This window comes from Mauremys reevesii, linkage group 14, assembly GCF_016161935.1.
Source record: "Mauremys reevesii isolate NIE-2019 linkage group 14, ASM1616193v1, whole genome shotgun sequence".
NCBI classification, from domain to species: domain Eukaryota; kingdom Metazoa; phylum Chordata; order Testudines; family Geoemydidae; genus Mauremys; species Mauremys reevesii.
Window position 1 is genome coordinate 20,120,242 of NC_052636.1, and position 15,279 is coordinate 20,135,520.

General features: G+C 43.0%; 1 pseudogene; it reads right to left on the reverse strand.

Annotated features, from left to right (window-relative positions):
• Positions 1-215: 215 nt before the first annotated feature.
• Positions 216-15,279, reverse strand: part of LOC120381541 — a 682,838-nt pseudogene continuing 667,774 nt past the window's right edge.

Consider the following 15,279-nt stretch of genomic DNA (forward strand, 5'->3'; position numbering starts at 1 on the left):
AGAATAGAAAGGCCAGCACAAAAAACAGAGAGAGGAACAATAAGATACTAAAAGGACAATGGTTGGAACTCTCCATTTCTCTCAGTCTTTGGACTGATGGGTACTAGAGCTGTAGCAACAGTTGAGGAACCAGGGTAAATTAAATCTAAGGTTTGAGCTGCTAGTGAAGCATTTCCCACACTCACTGCATTCATAGGGCCTCTCTCCTCGTGGATTGTTTGATGCCTAATAAGGTGCGAACTGCGATTGAAGGTTTTCCCGCACTCAGTGCATTCATAGGGCCTGTCCCCTGTGTGGATTCTCTGATGTCTAGAAAGGACTGATCTTTGAGTGAAGCTTTTCCCACACTCACGGCATTCAAAGGGCCTCTCCCCCGTGTGGATTCTCTGATGTTGAGAAAGGTTTGAGCTGCTAGTGAAGCATTTCCCACACTCACGGCATTCAAAGGTCCTCTCCCCTGTGTGGTTTCTCTGATGTTGAGAAAAGTCTGATCTGCTAGTAAAGCGTTTCCCACACTCACTGCATTCAAAGTGCCTCTCCCCTGTGTGGATTCTCTGATGTTGAGAAAGGTTTGAGCTGCTAGTGAAGCGTTTCCCACACTCACGGCATTCAAAGGGCCTTTCCCCTGTGTGGATTCTCTGATGAACAGAAAGGGCCGAGCTGCTAGTGAAGCATTTCCGACACTCACGGCATTCATAGGGCCTCTCTCCTCTGTGGATTGTTTGATGCCTAATAAGGTGTGAAATGCGATTGAAGGTTTTCCTACACTCACGGCATTCATAGGGCCTTTCCCCTGTGTGGATTCTCTGATGTTTAGAAAGGTCTGAGCTGCTAGTGAAGCTTTTCCCACACTCACTGCATTCAAAGGGCCTCTCCCCTGTGTGGATTCTCTGATGTTGAGAAAGGTTTGAGCTGCTAGTGAAGCATTTCCCACACTCACGGCATTCAAAGGGCCTTTCCCCTGTGTGGATTCTCTGATGTTGAGAAAGGTTTGAGCTGCTAGTGAAGCATTTCCCACACTCACGGCATTCATAGGGCCTCTCTCCTCTGTGGATTGTTTGATGACTAATAAGGTGCGAACTGCGATTGAAGGTTTTCCCACACTCAGTGCATTCATAGGGCCTGTCCCCTGTGTGGATTCTCTGATGTACAGAAAGGGCTGAGCTGTGAGAGAAGGTTTTTCCACACTCCCTGCATGTATTTTTTCTCTTTCGCCTGAGGATATCCTGCTGTGTTGTGATTTCCATGAGGACCTTCTGAGTTCCCCAACAAGAAATAAATTTATCGACTTTCTTCCCTGGCTGGTTTCCTTGATTTGTTTTTGGTCTGTGCTGAATCTCCCAGGATTTTCCCTGCTCATGACTCCTGGACACATTCCTTTTCGATCTTTGAGATAATGCTCTGTTTTTACCCACTGGCTCAACATTTCCAGGCTGAGAATTCCGCTCCTCTTTCTCACATGCCATTGCATCACCTGCTGTGATAGAGACAGAAACCTCAGACAGGGATGGAAAGGGGAAGACCAAACAAAACAAGTGCTGAAGACAGGTCAAATAAAAATCAGGAGCTGAACTCCCCCAAACTCTTCCCCCAAATAGGAGAGAGGAGAGGGATGAATTCAGCCTTCACATCCCATCCAAATACACAGGGGGAAGGGAGGAAGCTACTGTCTGGTGTCCGCTAGGATCTGCAGAAGCCATGAACTATATTTACCCTGAGGATACGACCCCTGCAAGGGACAATAATGAACTGAGAGACCTCCCCAAGGGCTTTGTTGGGTATCCCAGATGTTTCCTTCAGGCACTTACAGATTCTGGGTGGTTTAATGTTTCCTCACCTGTGCGGGGAGCTCTCAGGATCTCTCTTTCCTCTGAACCCTGGAGGTCTGGGACCCATGGCTCTTCCCCTTGTTCCAGCTGGGAGATCACATCAGGCTGGGTAACAGGAAACCCTGCTCAGATGAAAGAAAACAAAGGAGTTCAGGTGATTTCATAAGACTTTGTTATAAAAAACATTCTATTCATTTAACTTCAGTGCTTAGTGTGACCTGGTGGGCCAGGGGCAGTTCTCACTAAAAATGCCAAAGTTAGGGCAGGCTGAAAAAGGGAGAGCAGATGCTCCCAAAACTGCTGGTTAACACTGAATTGAACTCACTGACCAGTCACCAACTGTGCTTCTGATCCCCCACTAGGGTTATCGAGAAGCTGAAAAAAGAAATCACACGGCCCCCTTTATTGCATCCCAGTTCTCTGACTCCTAATCAGCACTTAGGCCCAGTACAGTGAGAGGTTATTTCAAAACTCTGCTCACATAAACAAAATGATCTTCTGACCCCAAAGGTCAGCCACATCACCAGGTCAGTATAGGTTTGGATATTACCCACACAGTATGGCTTGTGAGGTATCATTTGAAAATGCATAATCTACTGAATATTATCCTCCTGTTAAAATGTGTAGTAACACTATCTGTAAAGTTATGAGATTTTACAGTATGAGATTACGGAAAAAGTTACAATTCTGGGGAACACCCACAGAGCAGTTCCTCAGAGACAGCAAGGCAAACAGCTGGTCAAACAGCCAGTCTCCTGCAGGGGGAAGGTGTGAAGAAGACATTTACATTCCATCACAGGGACCTCTTGAAGTTGTTGCGGAAAACAACCACACGATTGATTTTGAATCAGCTCAGCCTGAGGCTCTTTTCTTGGTTAAAAGTGCGCAGGGGGTGACAGCTATTGGAATACTGTCCCCCTGAGCTAAAAATCACACAAGCCTTTTAAAACTCAAAACCCCAAACAATGACACATACGTTGCATGTTAATTTCCTTATTTGGAATATATTGCAAAATATGATGCAGGTCAAAAGCGAGCTGAACAAGCAGTTTTCCATATTCAGCCTTTCCTGTATTCCTAGTCTAGTTTGTGGTTTTACTTTTCTAACACTTCCATTGTGGTTATGTTTCACAAGCTCGGTTACTGCAAATCAGTGTGTTTGGGGACTTTCCACTTCACCTACTTAGGCCCCTTATGCACACAAAGCCATTGTTCCCCAATTTGGGGGATTTAAATTAAAATAAATAATTGGAGATATACCAATCTCCTAGAACTGGAAGGGACCTTGAAAGATCATCGAGTCCAGCCCCCTGGCTTCACTTGTTCCCCAATCTGGGGGATTTTCCATTCCACTTTGCCTTTCTATGCCCTTTACACAGAGAAGCAAGCTCAGCTAACACTTCAGGCCTACTAGCTTGACCAAAGCTCCAAAGCTCTTTCTGTAGACTTTCCCACACAATTCTCATATCTCCGACAGACAGCCTGGCACCATGACTCAGCTGAGAACTGAAGTTGTTTCTAGTACAAAGGACAGAATCATAAAAAGAGGTGAGCAAAATGCTTCAGACTCTCTCTCTCCCCCCTTTCCCTCTGCTCATGACAACTCCTGAAGAGCTGAACGTGGGCGGCAGGGGTGGGTTAGGCCGAGTCCTGGCTGAAAGGAAAACCAGCCTGTCTCAGCACATGGAGAGAGAAACATTTGCTTTGAATCCATTTTAGCTTGTTAACTTAGACGTTAATTTGTGTTTTATCTTTGCATTTCTTTTGTAAACAATTCTGAGCTTTATGCCTCATTATCTGTATCTTAAAATATTTTTTTGATTGTTAACTATCTTGTTTTATTCTTTATCTAACCAGTGTGTTTGTAATAAAGTGTGTTGGAAACTCCATCTGGGATAACAAGGCTGGCGCATGTCATTTTCCACTGATGAAATGACAGACTTCATATGAGCTTGCGTTGTTCAGGAGTGTGCTGGACAGGGAAAGATGCACATTTCTGGGAGAAGTCTGGGAGCAGAGAATTTTCTGGGGTTCTCCTGTGCTGCACTGTAACTTATAAGTCACTGACTAGCAGCACTCAATACTGTGTAGCTGGGAGTGAGTTACATGCTGGAGACTGTGCGTTACCTGCCCAGGAGTGGCTGTTCTCACAGTAGAGCAGTGTAAAAGGCACCCCAGCTTGGGAACTGAGGGGACACAGCTGTTCAACAGTCCAGGTTGCACTGTGGTTAATATCACAGACACTCAATTTCAAAGAGTCCCTAAAACACAGAGAAAGTAAATCCATGTCCCAGAAATCAAAGACTCCAGAGAGAGGGCAAGTCTCCCCGGCACTGCTTCTTGCTGACAGAGAGGTTCAGAGACAGTGAGAGAGTCCTGGGGAAGCTGGGAACAGGAAGCATGGGCTGGTGGGGTTCAGTGGAGAAAGGAAACAGGAAGGGCAGGGATATCACTGAATGCAGGATCTCAGCAGTACTAGATGTCAGGATAACACATATTGCAGCCCATTGGAAAACATAATCCCAGCTATACATACAAAATGATCGGATCTAAATTAGCTGTTTCCACTCAAGAGAGAGATCTTGGAGTCACTGTGGATAGTTCTCTGAAAACATCCACTCAGTGTGCAGCAGCAGTGAAAAAAGCGAACAGAATGTTGGGAATCATTAAGAAATAGATAATAAGACATAAAATATCATATTGCCTCTACACAAATCCATGGTACGCCCACATCTCAAATACTCCGTGCGGATGTGGTTGCCCCATCTCAAAGAAGTTTACTTGAGCAAACAGGAGCTATTTGACACTGCAATACGGCTCCTGTGCGCTGTTCCCAAAGTGTTCTGCAGCAGGGGAGGGTCTCTGGTAGTGTGTGTGTGTCACTGGCATATTGGGGTGATGCTGAAACAGGACAGAGTAGAGGTGGCATTGTGGGGCTGGCATGAACCTTATCTCTTCATTTCCTATTCCAAGAGGACGGGAATCCTTACCCAGCAAGGTCACATTCTCATAGTTCTCCTGCATGACATCCCTGTAGAGGGCTCTCTGAGTGGGGTCCAGCAGAGCCCACTCTTCCCTGGTGAAATACACAGCCACCTCCTCGAAGGTCACCGGCCCCTGAAAGAGCAAGAATTCAACACTCAGTACCTGCTGCCCCACTATTCACGGAACAGCAGCACCAGGTAAATGGAGGCACATGTTAACAGAGTCCCACCCCACCTTGCCTAGAACAGCCAGGCGGCATCAGAGGGTAGAAAGAGAGAACCTTTGTGTCTCCCAGCTGACAGACGGAGGCAGGGTCATCACATTTATCACATACCCACTAGCCAGAGCTTGATACAGGAGATGGGGCTGTCTCTGGACCCTGCTGGTGGCTCCCTGGTAGGAATCCCAACACTCTCCAAATAAAATATATGGAAGAAAGGGGAAGTCAATAGTAAAGACTATAAGTTAGGAGGTCAGATTTGTAGAAAATTGGTAAGGGAAGCTATCAGAAATCAATGATCAATCAATGAAAAAATAAGAAGGAAGTTTTAAAAAGTATATTAAGTACAAAATTAATCCTAACAACGGTAGTGGTCAATTACTAGATAGAAATGGCAGAATTATCAAAAATAATGCAGAAGAGGTAAAAGTGTTCAATAAATATTTCTCTCCTGGATTTGGAGAAAAACAAATGATGTAACTCATATCATAAGATGTTGGCACGACACTTTCCATTCCAACAACAACTCATGAGTATGTTAAACAGCAGGTATTACAGTTAGATGTGTTTAAATCAGCAGGTCCAGATAACAAGAGTTTTGAGAGACCCGGTGGAGAAGCGTGGTGGACTGTTAGTGTTGATTTTCATTAGGACTTGGAACACTGAGGAAATTCCATAAGACTGGAATAAAGCTAATGCTGTGCCAATATTTAAAAAGTGTAGAAGAGATGACCCAGCTAATTACAAGAGTGTTAGTCTAAAATCGATACTGGGCAAGAGAATGGAGCAGCGATACTGGAGTTCATTAATAACCAATTAAAGGAGGGTAATATAATTAGTACCCATTAACAAAGGTTTAGACACAATAGATTGTCAAACTAACTGGATATCCTTACTGGATGAGATCAAAAGTTTTGTTGCAACTAATAGTATTGATGTAATATACCTAGACTTCTGTAAGGCATGTGACTTGGTTCAGCACAACATTTTGACTAGAAAACTAGAAAGATAAAAAATACACAGGGCATATATTAAATAGATTAAAAACTGGGATTGTAAATGGGAACTATGGTCGAGTGGATTTCTTTCTAGGGGCTTCCCACAAGGACTGGTTCTTATTAATGACCTGGAAGAGAACATAAAATCATCAGTGATAAAGTTTGCAGTTGCCACAAAGATTGGGGTGGTGGTAACTAATGAAGTGTCAGTAGATTCCGGCTCCAGCACTGGGAGTCTGGGAAGTTTTCCCAGCCCTGGCTGGGGGGTTATTTCCTGTTCCACAAAGAGGGGAAGTTCCATTCCCAACTCCTGTGCCTTGAAATTAGGCCCTATCTGACACTACACCCCACATTCAGCATAGTGGTAGGAGTATAAAATGATTAGGCCATAATTATTAGGCATTTTGTGCAAGATGCGTCATGTGCAGTGTCATTGGAAAAGTTGTGATTGGCCGAATATGATTATCCTATTTGTGTGCATGGATCATGTTTGTTATCTGAAGTTATGGATATTGACTCTGTATCTGAAGAACAAAACATGTCAAACCAATCTGAGAGCTTTCTTTAATAGGATAACAAGCCTTGTGGATAAGGGAGAAGTGGTGGATGTGGTATACCTAGACTTTAGTAAAGCATTTGATACGGTCTCGCATGATATTGTGGAAGCCAGTAAATAATTAACAAGGTTTTGAAGAGATCTTAATGAATGTTAGTTAGCATGAGTTAGGTTAACTGTGACCCTGGTGACGTGAGGAAGCAAGATAATGTAAGACAGAGTGAATTGTGTGAAAGTTATTACGACCTTGCAATGTGCAGTCTTGCAGTCTTGTTTTTCTAATAAGATAAGCCTTTTTGCTATGTATAAACAAAATGTAGTTGTTGCTTTTTACTGTCTGTATTATTGTTAGAAATTGTCTGTAAAAGGTATAAAGGCTTGCTGTGATTGTTTACCAGTTGAGAGACCTGTCCAGGACCCTGTGTCCTATGGCACTCTCTCCCTCCATGTGATTACTGGAGAAATAATAAAGTATTTGATTTTGCTGCATCCAAACAAAAAGTGAGAACTGAGTTTTTCTTCGACAATTTGGGGGCTCGTCCGGGATGGCAACGCCCACGGACCCACAGACAACTACTACGGATCATTCCCCTTCGAACCCCATGGCGCCACATGAGAGGTATGAGACCTTTTGAAATCTCTATTGGGGTATCGGAGGAGGACTTTCCGTGAGGACGTCTGTCTCTGTTGGGCTCACGCCATCTGAACTTATTGACTGTGCAGCAGGATCAGATGCAAAGTGGTATTGGGGAGAGGCCCCAATAAGGTTAGTTTATTGCAGTACTGGGAACTGCTGAGTTGGCCAAGGAAATGCATAAGGTAATGCATAAGGTAATGCATAGGTAAATGCATTAGAATGCACCGGTGCTGAGGGGTTTTTACCGCCTCAAGAGGGGTTGTCATACCGCCTCATGGTATTGGTCCGGACCAGGTAAAGATGCATCATGGTTTAAAAAAAAAAAAAAAAAAAAAGGTTGAAAAAGGGTTAAAAAAAGAAAGAAAAAGAAAAAGGAAGAAAAAGAGGCCTTGGTGTGTGTGTGTGTGTGTACACCAGTGTGAGTGGCTGTTACCGGGCTAGCCCAGTATCTAGTGGATCTTTAGGAGATCCGACCCACGGTGGGCTGACTCAGCCTGGCATAGTCCGGCGAGGAAGCTGCCTGGGTCTAGGAGTGTATGAACCCATCTTCCCTCCCCTTTCCTTGTGAGTCTCTCCTGTGTGAGTGGAAAATGGGTAAGGGACTGTCTAAATATTCCACCTTACCCCCTAAGGGTACCCCAGCATATTACATGTACGTACATTATGGTCCTAAAACCTGCAGGTATTTAAATGATTGGAATCTGTATACGCGTGAAAATTCATTTAAACAATGCCCATTAGAAGGTACCTTCAATCTAGATAAGATCATATATCTCAGTGGAGCTTTAATCGTAAAGGAAAACCTCTGTTACAGTGTGAGCAATTTGTCTAGGAACGGGTTAATTTGAAATTCGGCTTAGCCCTGAGATAAGGGAGAAGTTGTTTTGTCTTCAAGGTCATGAATTAGTGCAGACTATGCTAAGTGCTAAGTAAAATTGCTTTCAGCCCCAGCTGGTTGTGGAAAATAAAGAGAGGCAAACAAAAAGCAGTATAAGTTACAAAACTGAGATTGCATTTGCAAAGCTTAACGGTTCAGTGAGATCCAACAGTTTTTGCAACCCTGAAGCCGGACAGGCAGCTGACCTGAACTGGAATCTCTGAAAGAGACGCCGCAGGAGATTCCAGGGTGTAAAAGAACAGCCATCCCAAGAGTGGAAGCATGTTGGAAATGCTGGACAAGCTGTATACAGGATAATCTCCCGTCCACCTATTTCCCTTCTCTGAACATTATACACAGACATGCCAGTCTGGATATGTGTGAGTATTAAAGTGGTTTAAGGCTTGGGGCATTCATATTTTTCCCGAGTGATGTGGGAGCATTCCCAACACTCTCCGTTGTTGTTTTATTATTTTTAATGAAGCTTTAAAATTTGATTATATGCTCTGTTGGTCTGATCACCTGACATGAGGGATAAATTAGTAACAGGAATTTGTCACAGTTTGGTGAGCAATTAAGAATGGGGGGCATTGCAGAATTTACACCATCTATCTGTTTTACCCTTGTTAGTTTATGTTTGCTTTGTTTGGTACTGTTGGTGTTTTGTGTTAAGAATAGCATGATTATAGGTGAGCTCTAATAGAATAAGGAAACACTATTTGGTTTTGGTGCACTATTTAGCTTTGGCTCTGTTTTGTTTAACCGGTTACTGATGTTTTTCTGCTCTGTTCATTTGGGCGTTAGGTGTGTGAGCGGAACTGAACTTCTCGTTCGTAATTCCTCAGGGTGGAAGCCATGTGTGCGATGAAGCTCTGAGGTTGTCCTGAAATTTTACAGTCCCGCCCCCCCCCGTAGCGGACAATATAATAGAAGTAGAAAAATTTGGCTTAGACTGTAATTTTCTTTGTTTTTTGTGTAATTTTCTTTTCTGTTTAAGTGTCAGCAGACAAATGGGTGGGTCTCTGGGTAGACCCCCAAAGGGGTTTGGATTATGTGTTAAGTGAATGGCCATGTATTTTTGCCCAGGTGGCAAGCCTTACTAGGAAGGACTCAGGTAGTCTTGTGAGTAGAAATGTTTTGGGGACAAGACCAGAAGGGTGGGGGCTAGTTGAGTAGCCCACCCTCCTAGCTAAGAACTGGTTGTGGAACAAGCTAGTGTCCATGGACGGGACGATTCAGTGAGGAAAAAAGGATCGGGCCCAAGCGGGAGGGCAACAGACAGAGTGATTGGAAAACAGGTTGGAAACTTTTGAGGGTGTAGTGGAAAGAAGGAGTAAGTGAATATGAGCATGAGGATTTCAAATACTCAGAAGGATATTTGGAATGGTGATTTGCATTGGTAAAGTGGCTGTTGGAAGGAGAAAGCAATTGATTTTTAAGGGAAAATGAAAAATTGACTCTGTGAACTTTGTGAAAAAGCTGAAGAGAACAGTTTTTGGTGTCTTTGACATGTTTGTGAATGAATTCAGGCAAAGAAATGATTAGATTGCACTCATTTGGCTATGAACAATTTTGTTAAATCAGTTGAAGAATGTATACAGTGCTATGTAATGACATTGTATTAGGCCCTACAGGCACTATAAGTGGTGATGTTTTCTTTCAGTGTTTAAAAGCAGGAGTTAAAAGAAATAAAAAACAAGCCGGAGAGCATCTGTGTTAATGCAAATTAACTAACTGATAAGGTAGAGGCCGCTGAACCAGGGCTGTCTAAGGAGCACATACGAGAAAATATGGGGTAATTCCTCTGTTTTGCCTAGAATCAACAAGAGTATTTGTATATTTTAAGTATTTAAGTGCCCCGAAGGGGTGGACCTCTGTTTTTGTCTTTCAGATAATCAAAGAACATTAATGCCAGCTACACAGCATTCAACATACTATGATTTACTGGCAGTCACAATTATGTTGTGTGTTCTATGTTCTGTTTTGTGGTGTTTTGCCAAAGAATTTTTGTGTTTAATATTTTCATGAGATGGTCTGATTTGACATCAAGCGAAAATGTTGCATTGCAATGCAGATACTTGTTTTGTTCAACTTAGAATACGAAGTGTTTAGTTATATCAGAAAAATGTGATATACTAAAGTCTAATACATTTTCTTAAGTAAGGGAAAGAAACTACATTGGCCAAATCTTTTAATTGAGAATTGTTGTTAAAATTTGCATACTGACAGTCTTTGGAAGCAAGGACATGAAAAGTTAACCCACTCCCCATATTGTACGAGGGATCCTTCTGGCTACCTCAGACTTTTAGCCAGAGGGCTGGGGATGGTGGATAGCTATTGGACTAGAAGTTATATTAAGTGAACTTCTCAAAGTGGGTGTGCTTGTCCTGGCTTGTTCTTCCAAAGTTCTGTGATAAGGTTATTTTAGTGAAAGGGTATATGTGGCATACATTGAATGATAATACTTCTGTACTGTATAACAGTACTGTTTATGTGTTCATGGTATGAAAAAGGTGTATAATTGAAGAGTAAAAGTTTCCTTTGTAGGTTAAATGAAGAAAAAAAAAAAAAAGCCAAGTAGAGAATGGCTAACATGCGCTGGCCCCAGTCAAGGACACCGCTTGGCTGCCTACCAAGGGAAGGGGGGGGGAATGGTTGCTGCAATTACACGAGATTGGTGTGCAGCGGCCAGCCCACTCTCCTCCTTGGGGACCTTTTGTAAATATTCAGATTGATTTTATTTCGATGTCTACATGTTGTGGTTATGGATATGTATTTGTTTTAGTTGATGTATTTACCAATTGGGTTAAAGCTTTTCCCTGCAGGAAAAGCAGGTGTCAGGACTGTTGTGACATTTTGCTTAAAGATTTTGTGCCACGTTTTGCCATCCCTGTGGGTATCAACAGTGATCGTGGGATTCATTTTTACTGGATTGTAAAGGAGTTATGTGCAACTCACTGCCCTCACCACCCACAGTTGGGACAGTGGAACGCCAGAACGGGATTTTACAGAATAAACTGGCCCAGATTTGTGCTGAAACGAACTTAAGGTGGCCGGATGCCCTTCTTTTGGCACTGAGGTGTATGAGAGCCATTCCCAATCGAACGACTGGACTCAGCCCTCATGAAATTTGACAGGACACCCAATGCTGACTACCAACTGCACCCCCGCTAACCCCAGCTCAGATGGACATTCATTTGCTGGATAACATAATGCTTAAATATTGTCAGGCACTAATGAAATGTGTTAAGTCTTTTTATACACAGGTGATGGAAGCACTACCAAAGGATCCTGTGCAACCTTGCCACTCGTTGGAACCAGGAGCCTGGGTCTACATAAAGATCCATCAGCGAAAGACTGCCTTGGCTCCATGCTGGAAAGGCCCTTTCCCAGTCCTGCTGACTACCGACACCGCTGTGAAGTGCCACAAACTGACTGCTTGGACCCAGGATTCTCACTGCAGAAAGACCCCTCCACATCAGAAGAATTTTCCTATTGATGATTAGCCTATTCTTTCTTCTAGTTCTACTGTACTTCTGGACAGCAGGGAAAAAAGCTCCCTTGACCACTGACAGACCAACTGTGCCTTTAGACTTTTCTAGAAAAGAGCACAGCTATTACAGGGTGATATGTGCTGGAAACCTCTCCCCTGTAGGATGCTAAACCTCGATTGTTTTGGGAAAGAAGAAGACACACTCACTCCACTGACATTGCCAAAGTCCAGGAATTCCTGACTGAAAAGGACACTGAGAACTGACCCTGGTGAAGAAACAAAGAATTACATACTGGCAGGAAGAACTTTGTGGGACCCATGCTTGGGACTGTGGTATTAATTGGATTTTGGGGTTTATTCTACAGGCTGCGCCCTGTGTTCTGGATAAATCCTTCAGTATGTATTGCCCTCCCTAATTGGATTTTACCTGACATTGCCCTTATCCAGTTTTCTACATACCCAGATTGCTCACAAGGGGCTACCATTAGATTAGCACAACAAAAAGGCCTGGGTTATTTCCTCTGGACAAAACGGGAATTGACCAGATCCCTGTGGGCTGGGTTATTTCATCTGGCCAATAGTGTAGTAGCCATTTGGACTATTCTTCCAGGCCAAGAACATGATAAGAAATTGGGGCAACTAGAAAAGGCCACTAGTCTTATTTTTGAAGCTCAGCTATCTTCAGTACAGGCTGGAGTTGCTGAGTTACATGTAATTTCCACCCTTAGTTCTATGACCCAGAAGTTACTGACAGAGATGGTATTGAATATCACTGAGGCTGGGAAGGCATTGCAGTGGGATCTAGACTAGACTTGGCCCACTGCCCTTACAGACGTCAGAGTACCATCTGATCTGTGGTCATGAAGACATACTTGGACACTTTCTGGATGGAAGTGTGGACATTCACAGTGCTCCTTCCAAGCATATGGACCGGTTAGGGTGGGTGTGGGCTCCCACATACCGAATCCTGCTGTGTCCATGGGGAGGATGCCTGTGGGACTGTAATTGTTTACCGAGACATCTGGGGAAATTAGACCACCTGGTATCTCCAACTGATTTCTAGACAGTACCCCTGGAATGACACCTGACATTTTGGATAAGAATAGAGAGTCAATAGACATTTTGGCCGTTAGAACCACCACAGCTCAGTGTATCTATAAACTGAAGCTAGGGGAAGTTGTCACTGTTTATGACAATATTTGTTGAGAGGGTGGAGGTCAAGGAACTACCCTGACGGGACACCCACTTTTTCAAGCTAATGATAGCTGTGTGTGCGTTAATGACACCACTTTACAAGATATACATATTGATCTTACCACTGCTGCAGGCAATCCTATCATTTCCTGGCCTGCAGATAGAATGTTACATGTAGCTCTTAGATTTCAGGTATATTTTGATTGGATTAGAATGGTGCCTGATCAGTTTCAAAATTTGCTTTCATTGTTACCAAAGGTTCAAAGAATCTCTGAATTGCAAGGGCAAATTCCCATGCTTTAGGATATATATCAAGATGAAAGGAATGCCTTTCATACAGCTTATAGAGTGTTTACTTTATGTACTAGGTTTGATGTTTTCTGCTTTGTGTTCACGATTGTACAACAGTCCCATTATGTTATTCCTATAGGATTGTTATTATTTGTAGTGTTGTTAGTTAATTTAGGATTATATTGTTGTTGTTGTAAATAACGTAAGAATAGCAATACCTTTCATGTTCGTGCTGATCATGCATTGTCATTACATCCCATGAAAACCCTAAGATTGACATATTTGCTGTAGAATCTGATATCCATGGTTTGATGCAAATTGGGATTTGAAATGTTTGTTGTACTAGAAGTACAAAAGGGGGGAGTGTGGAAGCCAGTAAATAATTAACAAGGTTTTGAAGAGATCTTAATGAATGTTAGTTAGCATGAGTTAGGTTAACTGTGACCCTGGTGACGTGAGGAAGCAAGATAATGTAAGACAGAGTGAATTGTGTGAAAGTTATTACGACCTTGCAATGTGCAGTCTTGCAGTCTTGTTTTTCTAATAAGATAAGCCTTTTTGCTATGTATAAACAAAATGTAGTTGTTGCTTTTTACTGTCTGTATTATTGTTAGAAATTGTCTGTAAAAGGTATAAAGGCTTGCTGTGATTGTTTACCAGTTGAGAGACCTGTCCAGGACCCTGTGTCCTATGGCACTCTCTCCCTCCATGTGATTACTGGAGAAATAATAAAGTATTTGATTTTGCTGCATCCAAACAAAAAGTGAGAACTGAGTTTTTCTTCGACAATATTCTTATCAATAAACTAGGCAAATACAACTTAGATGGGGCTACTATAAGGTGGGTGCATAACTGGCTCGATAACCGTACTCAGAGTAGTTATTAATGGTTCCCAATCCTGCTGGAAAGGAATAACAAATGGGGTTCCGCAGGGGTCTGTTTTGGGACCAGCTCTGTTCAATATCTTCATCAACCATTTAGATATTGGCATAGAAAGTACACTTATTAAGTCTGCAGATGATACCAAACTGGGAGGGATTGCAACTGGTTTGGAGGACAGGGTCATAATTCAAAATGATCTGGACAAATTGGAGAAATGGTCTGAGGTAAACAGGATGAAGTTTAATAAAGACAAATACAAAGTGCTCCACTTAGAAAGGAACAATCAGTTTCACACATGCAGAATGGGAAGAGACTGTCTAGGAAGGAGTACGGCAGAAAGGGATCTAGGGGTTATAGTGGACAAGCTAAGTATGAGTCAACAGTGTGATGCTGTTGCAAAAAAAGCAAACATGATTCTGGGATGCATTAACAGGTGTGTTGTGAGCAAGACACGAGAAGTCATTCTTCCGCTCTACTCTGCACTGGTTAGGCCTCGACTGGAGTATTGTGTCCAGTTCTGGGCACCACATTTCAAGAAAGATGTGGAGAAATTGGAGACGGTCCAAAGAAGAGCAACAAGAATGATTAAAGGTCTAGAGAACATGACCTATGAACAAAGGCTGAAAGAATTGGGTTTGTTTAGTTTGGAAAGAGAAGACTGAGAGGGGACATGATAGAATCTTTCAGGTAGCTAAAGGGTGTCATAAGGAGGAGGGAAAAAACATGTTCATCTTCGCCTCTAAGGATAGAAGCAGCAGCAATGGGCTTAAACTGCAGCAAAGGGAGGTTTAGGTTGGACATTAGGAAAAAGTTCCTAACTGTCAGGGTGGTTAAACACTGGAATAAATTGCCTAGGGACGTTGTGGAATCTCCATCTCTGGAGATATTTAAGAGCAGGTTACATAAATGTCTATCAGGGATGGTCTAGACAGTATTTGGTCCTGCCACGAGGGCAGGGGACTGGACTCGATGACCTCTCGAGGTCCCTGCCAGTCCTAGAATCTATCGATCTAGGAATAAGAACAGCCATACTGGGTCAGACCAAAGGTCCATCCAACCCAGTATTCTGTCTACTGACAGTGACCAATGCCAGGTGCCCCAGAAGGAGTGAACCTAACAGGTAATGATCAAGTGATCTCTCTCCTGCCATCCATCGCCACCCTCTGACAAACAGAGGCTAGGGACACCCTTACCCATCCTGGCTAATAGCCATTAATGGACTTAACCTCCATGAATTTATCCAGTTCTCTTTTAAATGCTGTTATAGTCCTAGCCTTCAGGATCTCCTCAGGCAAGGAGTTCCACAGGTTGACTGTG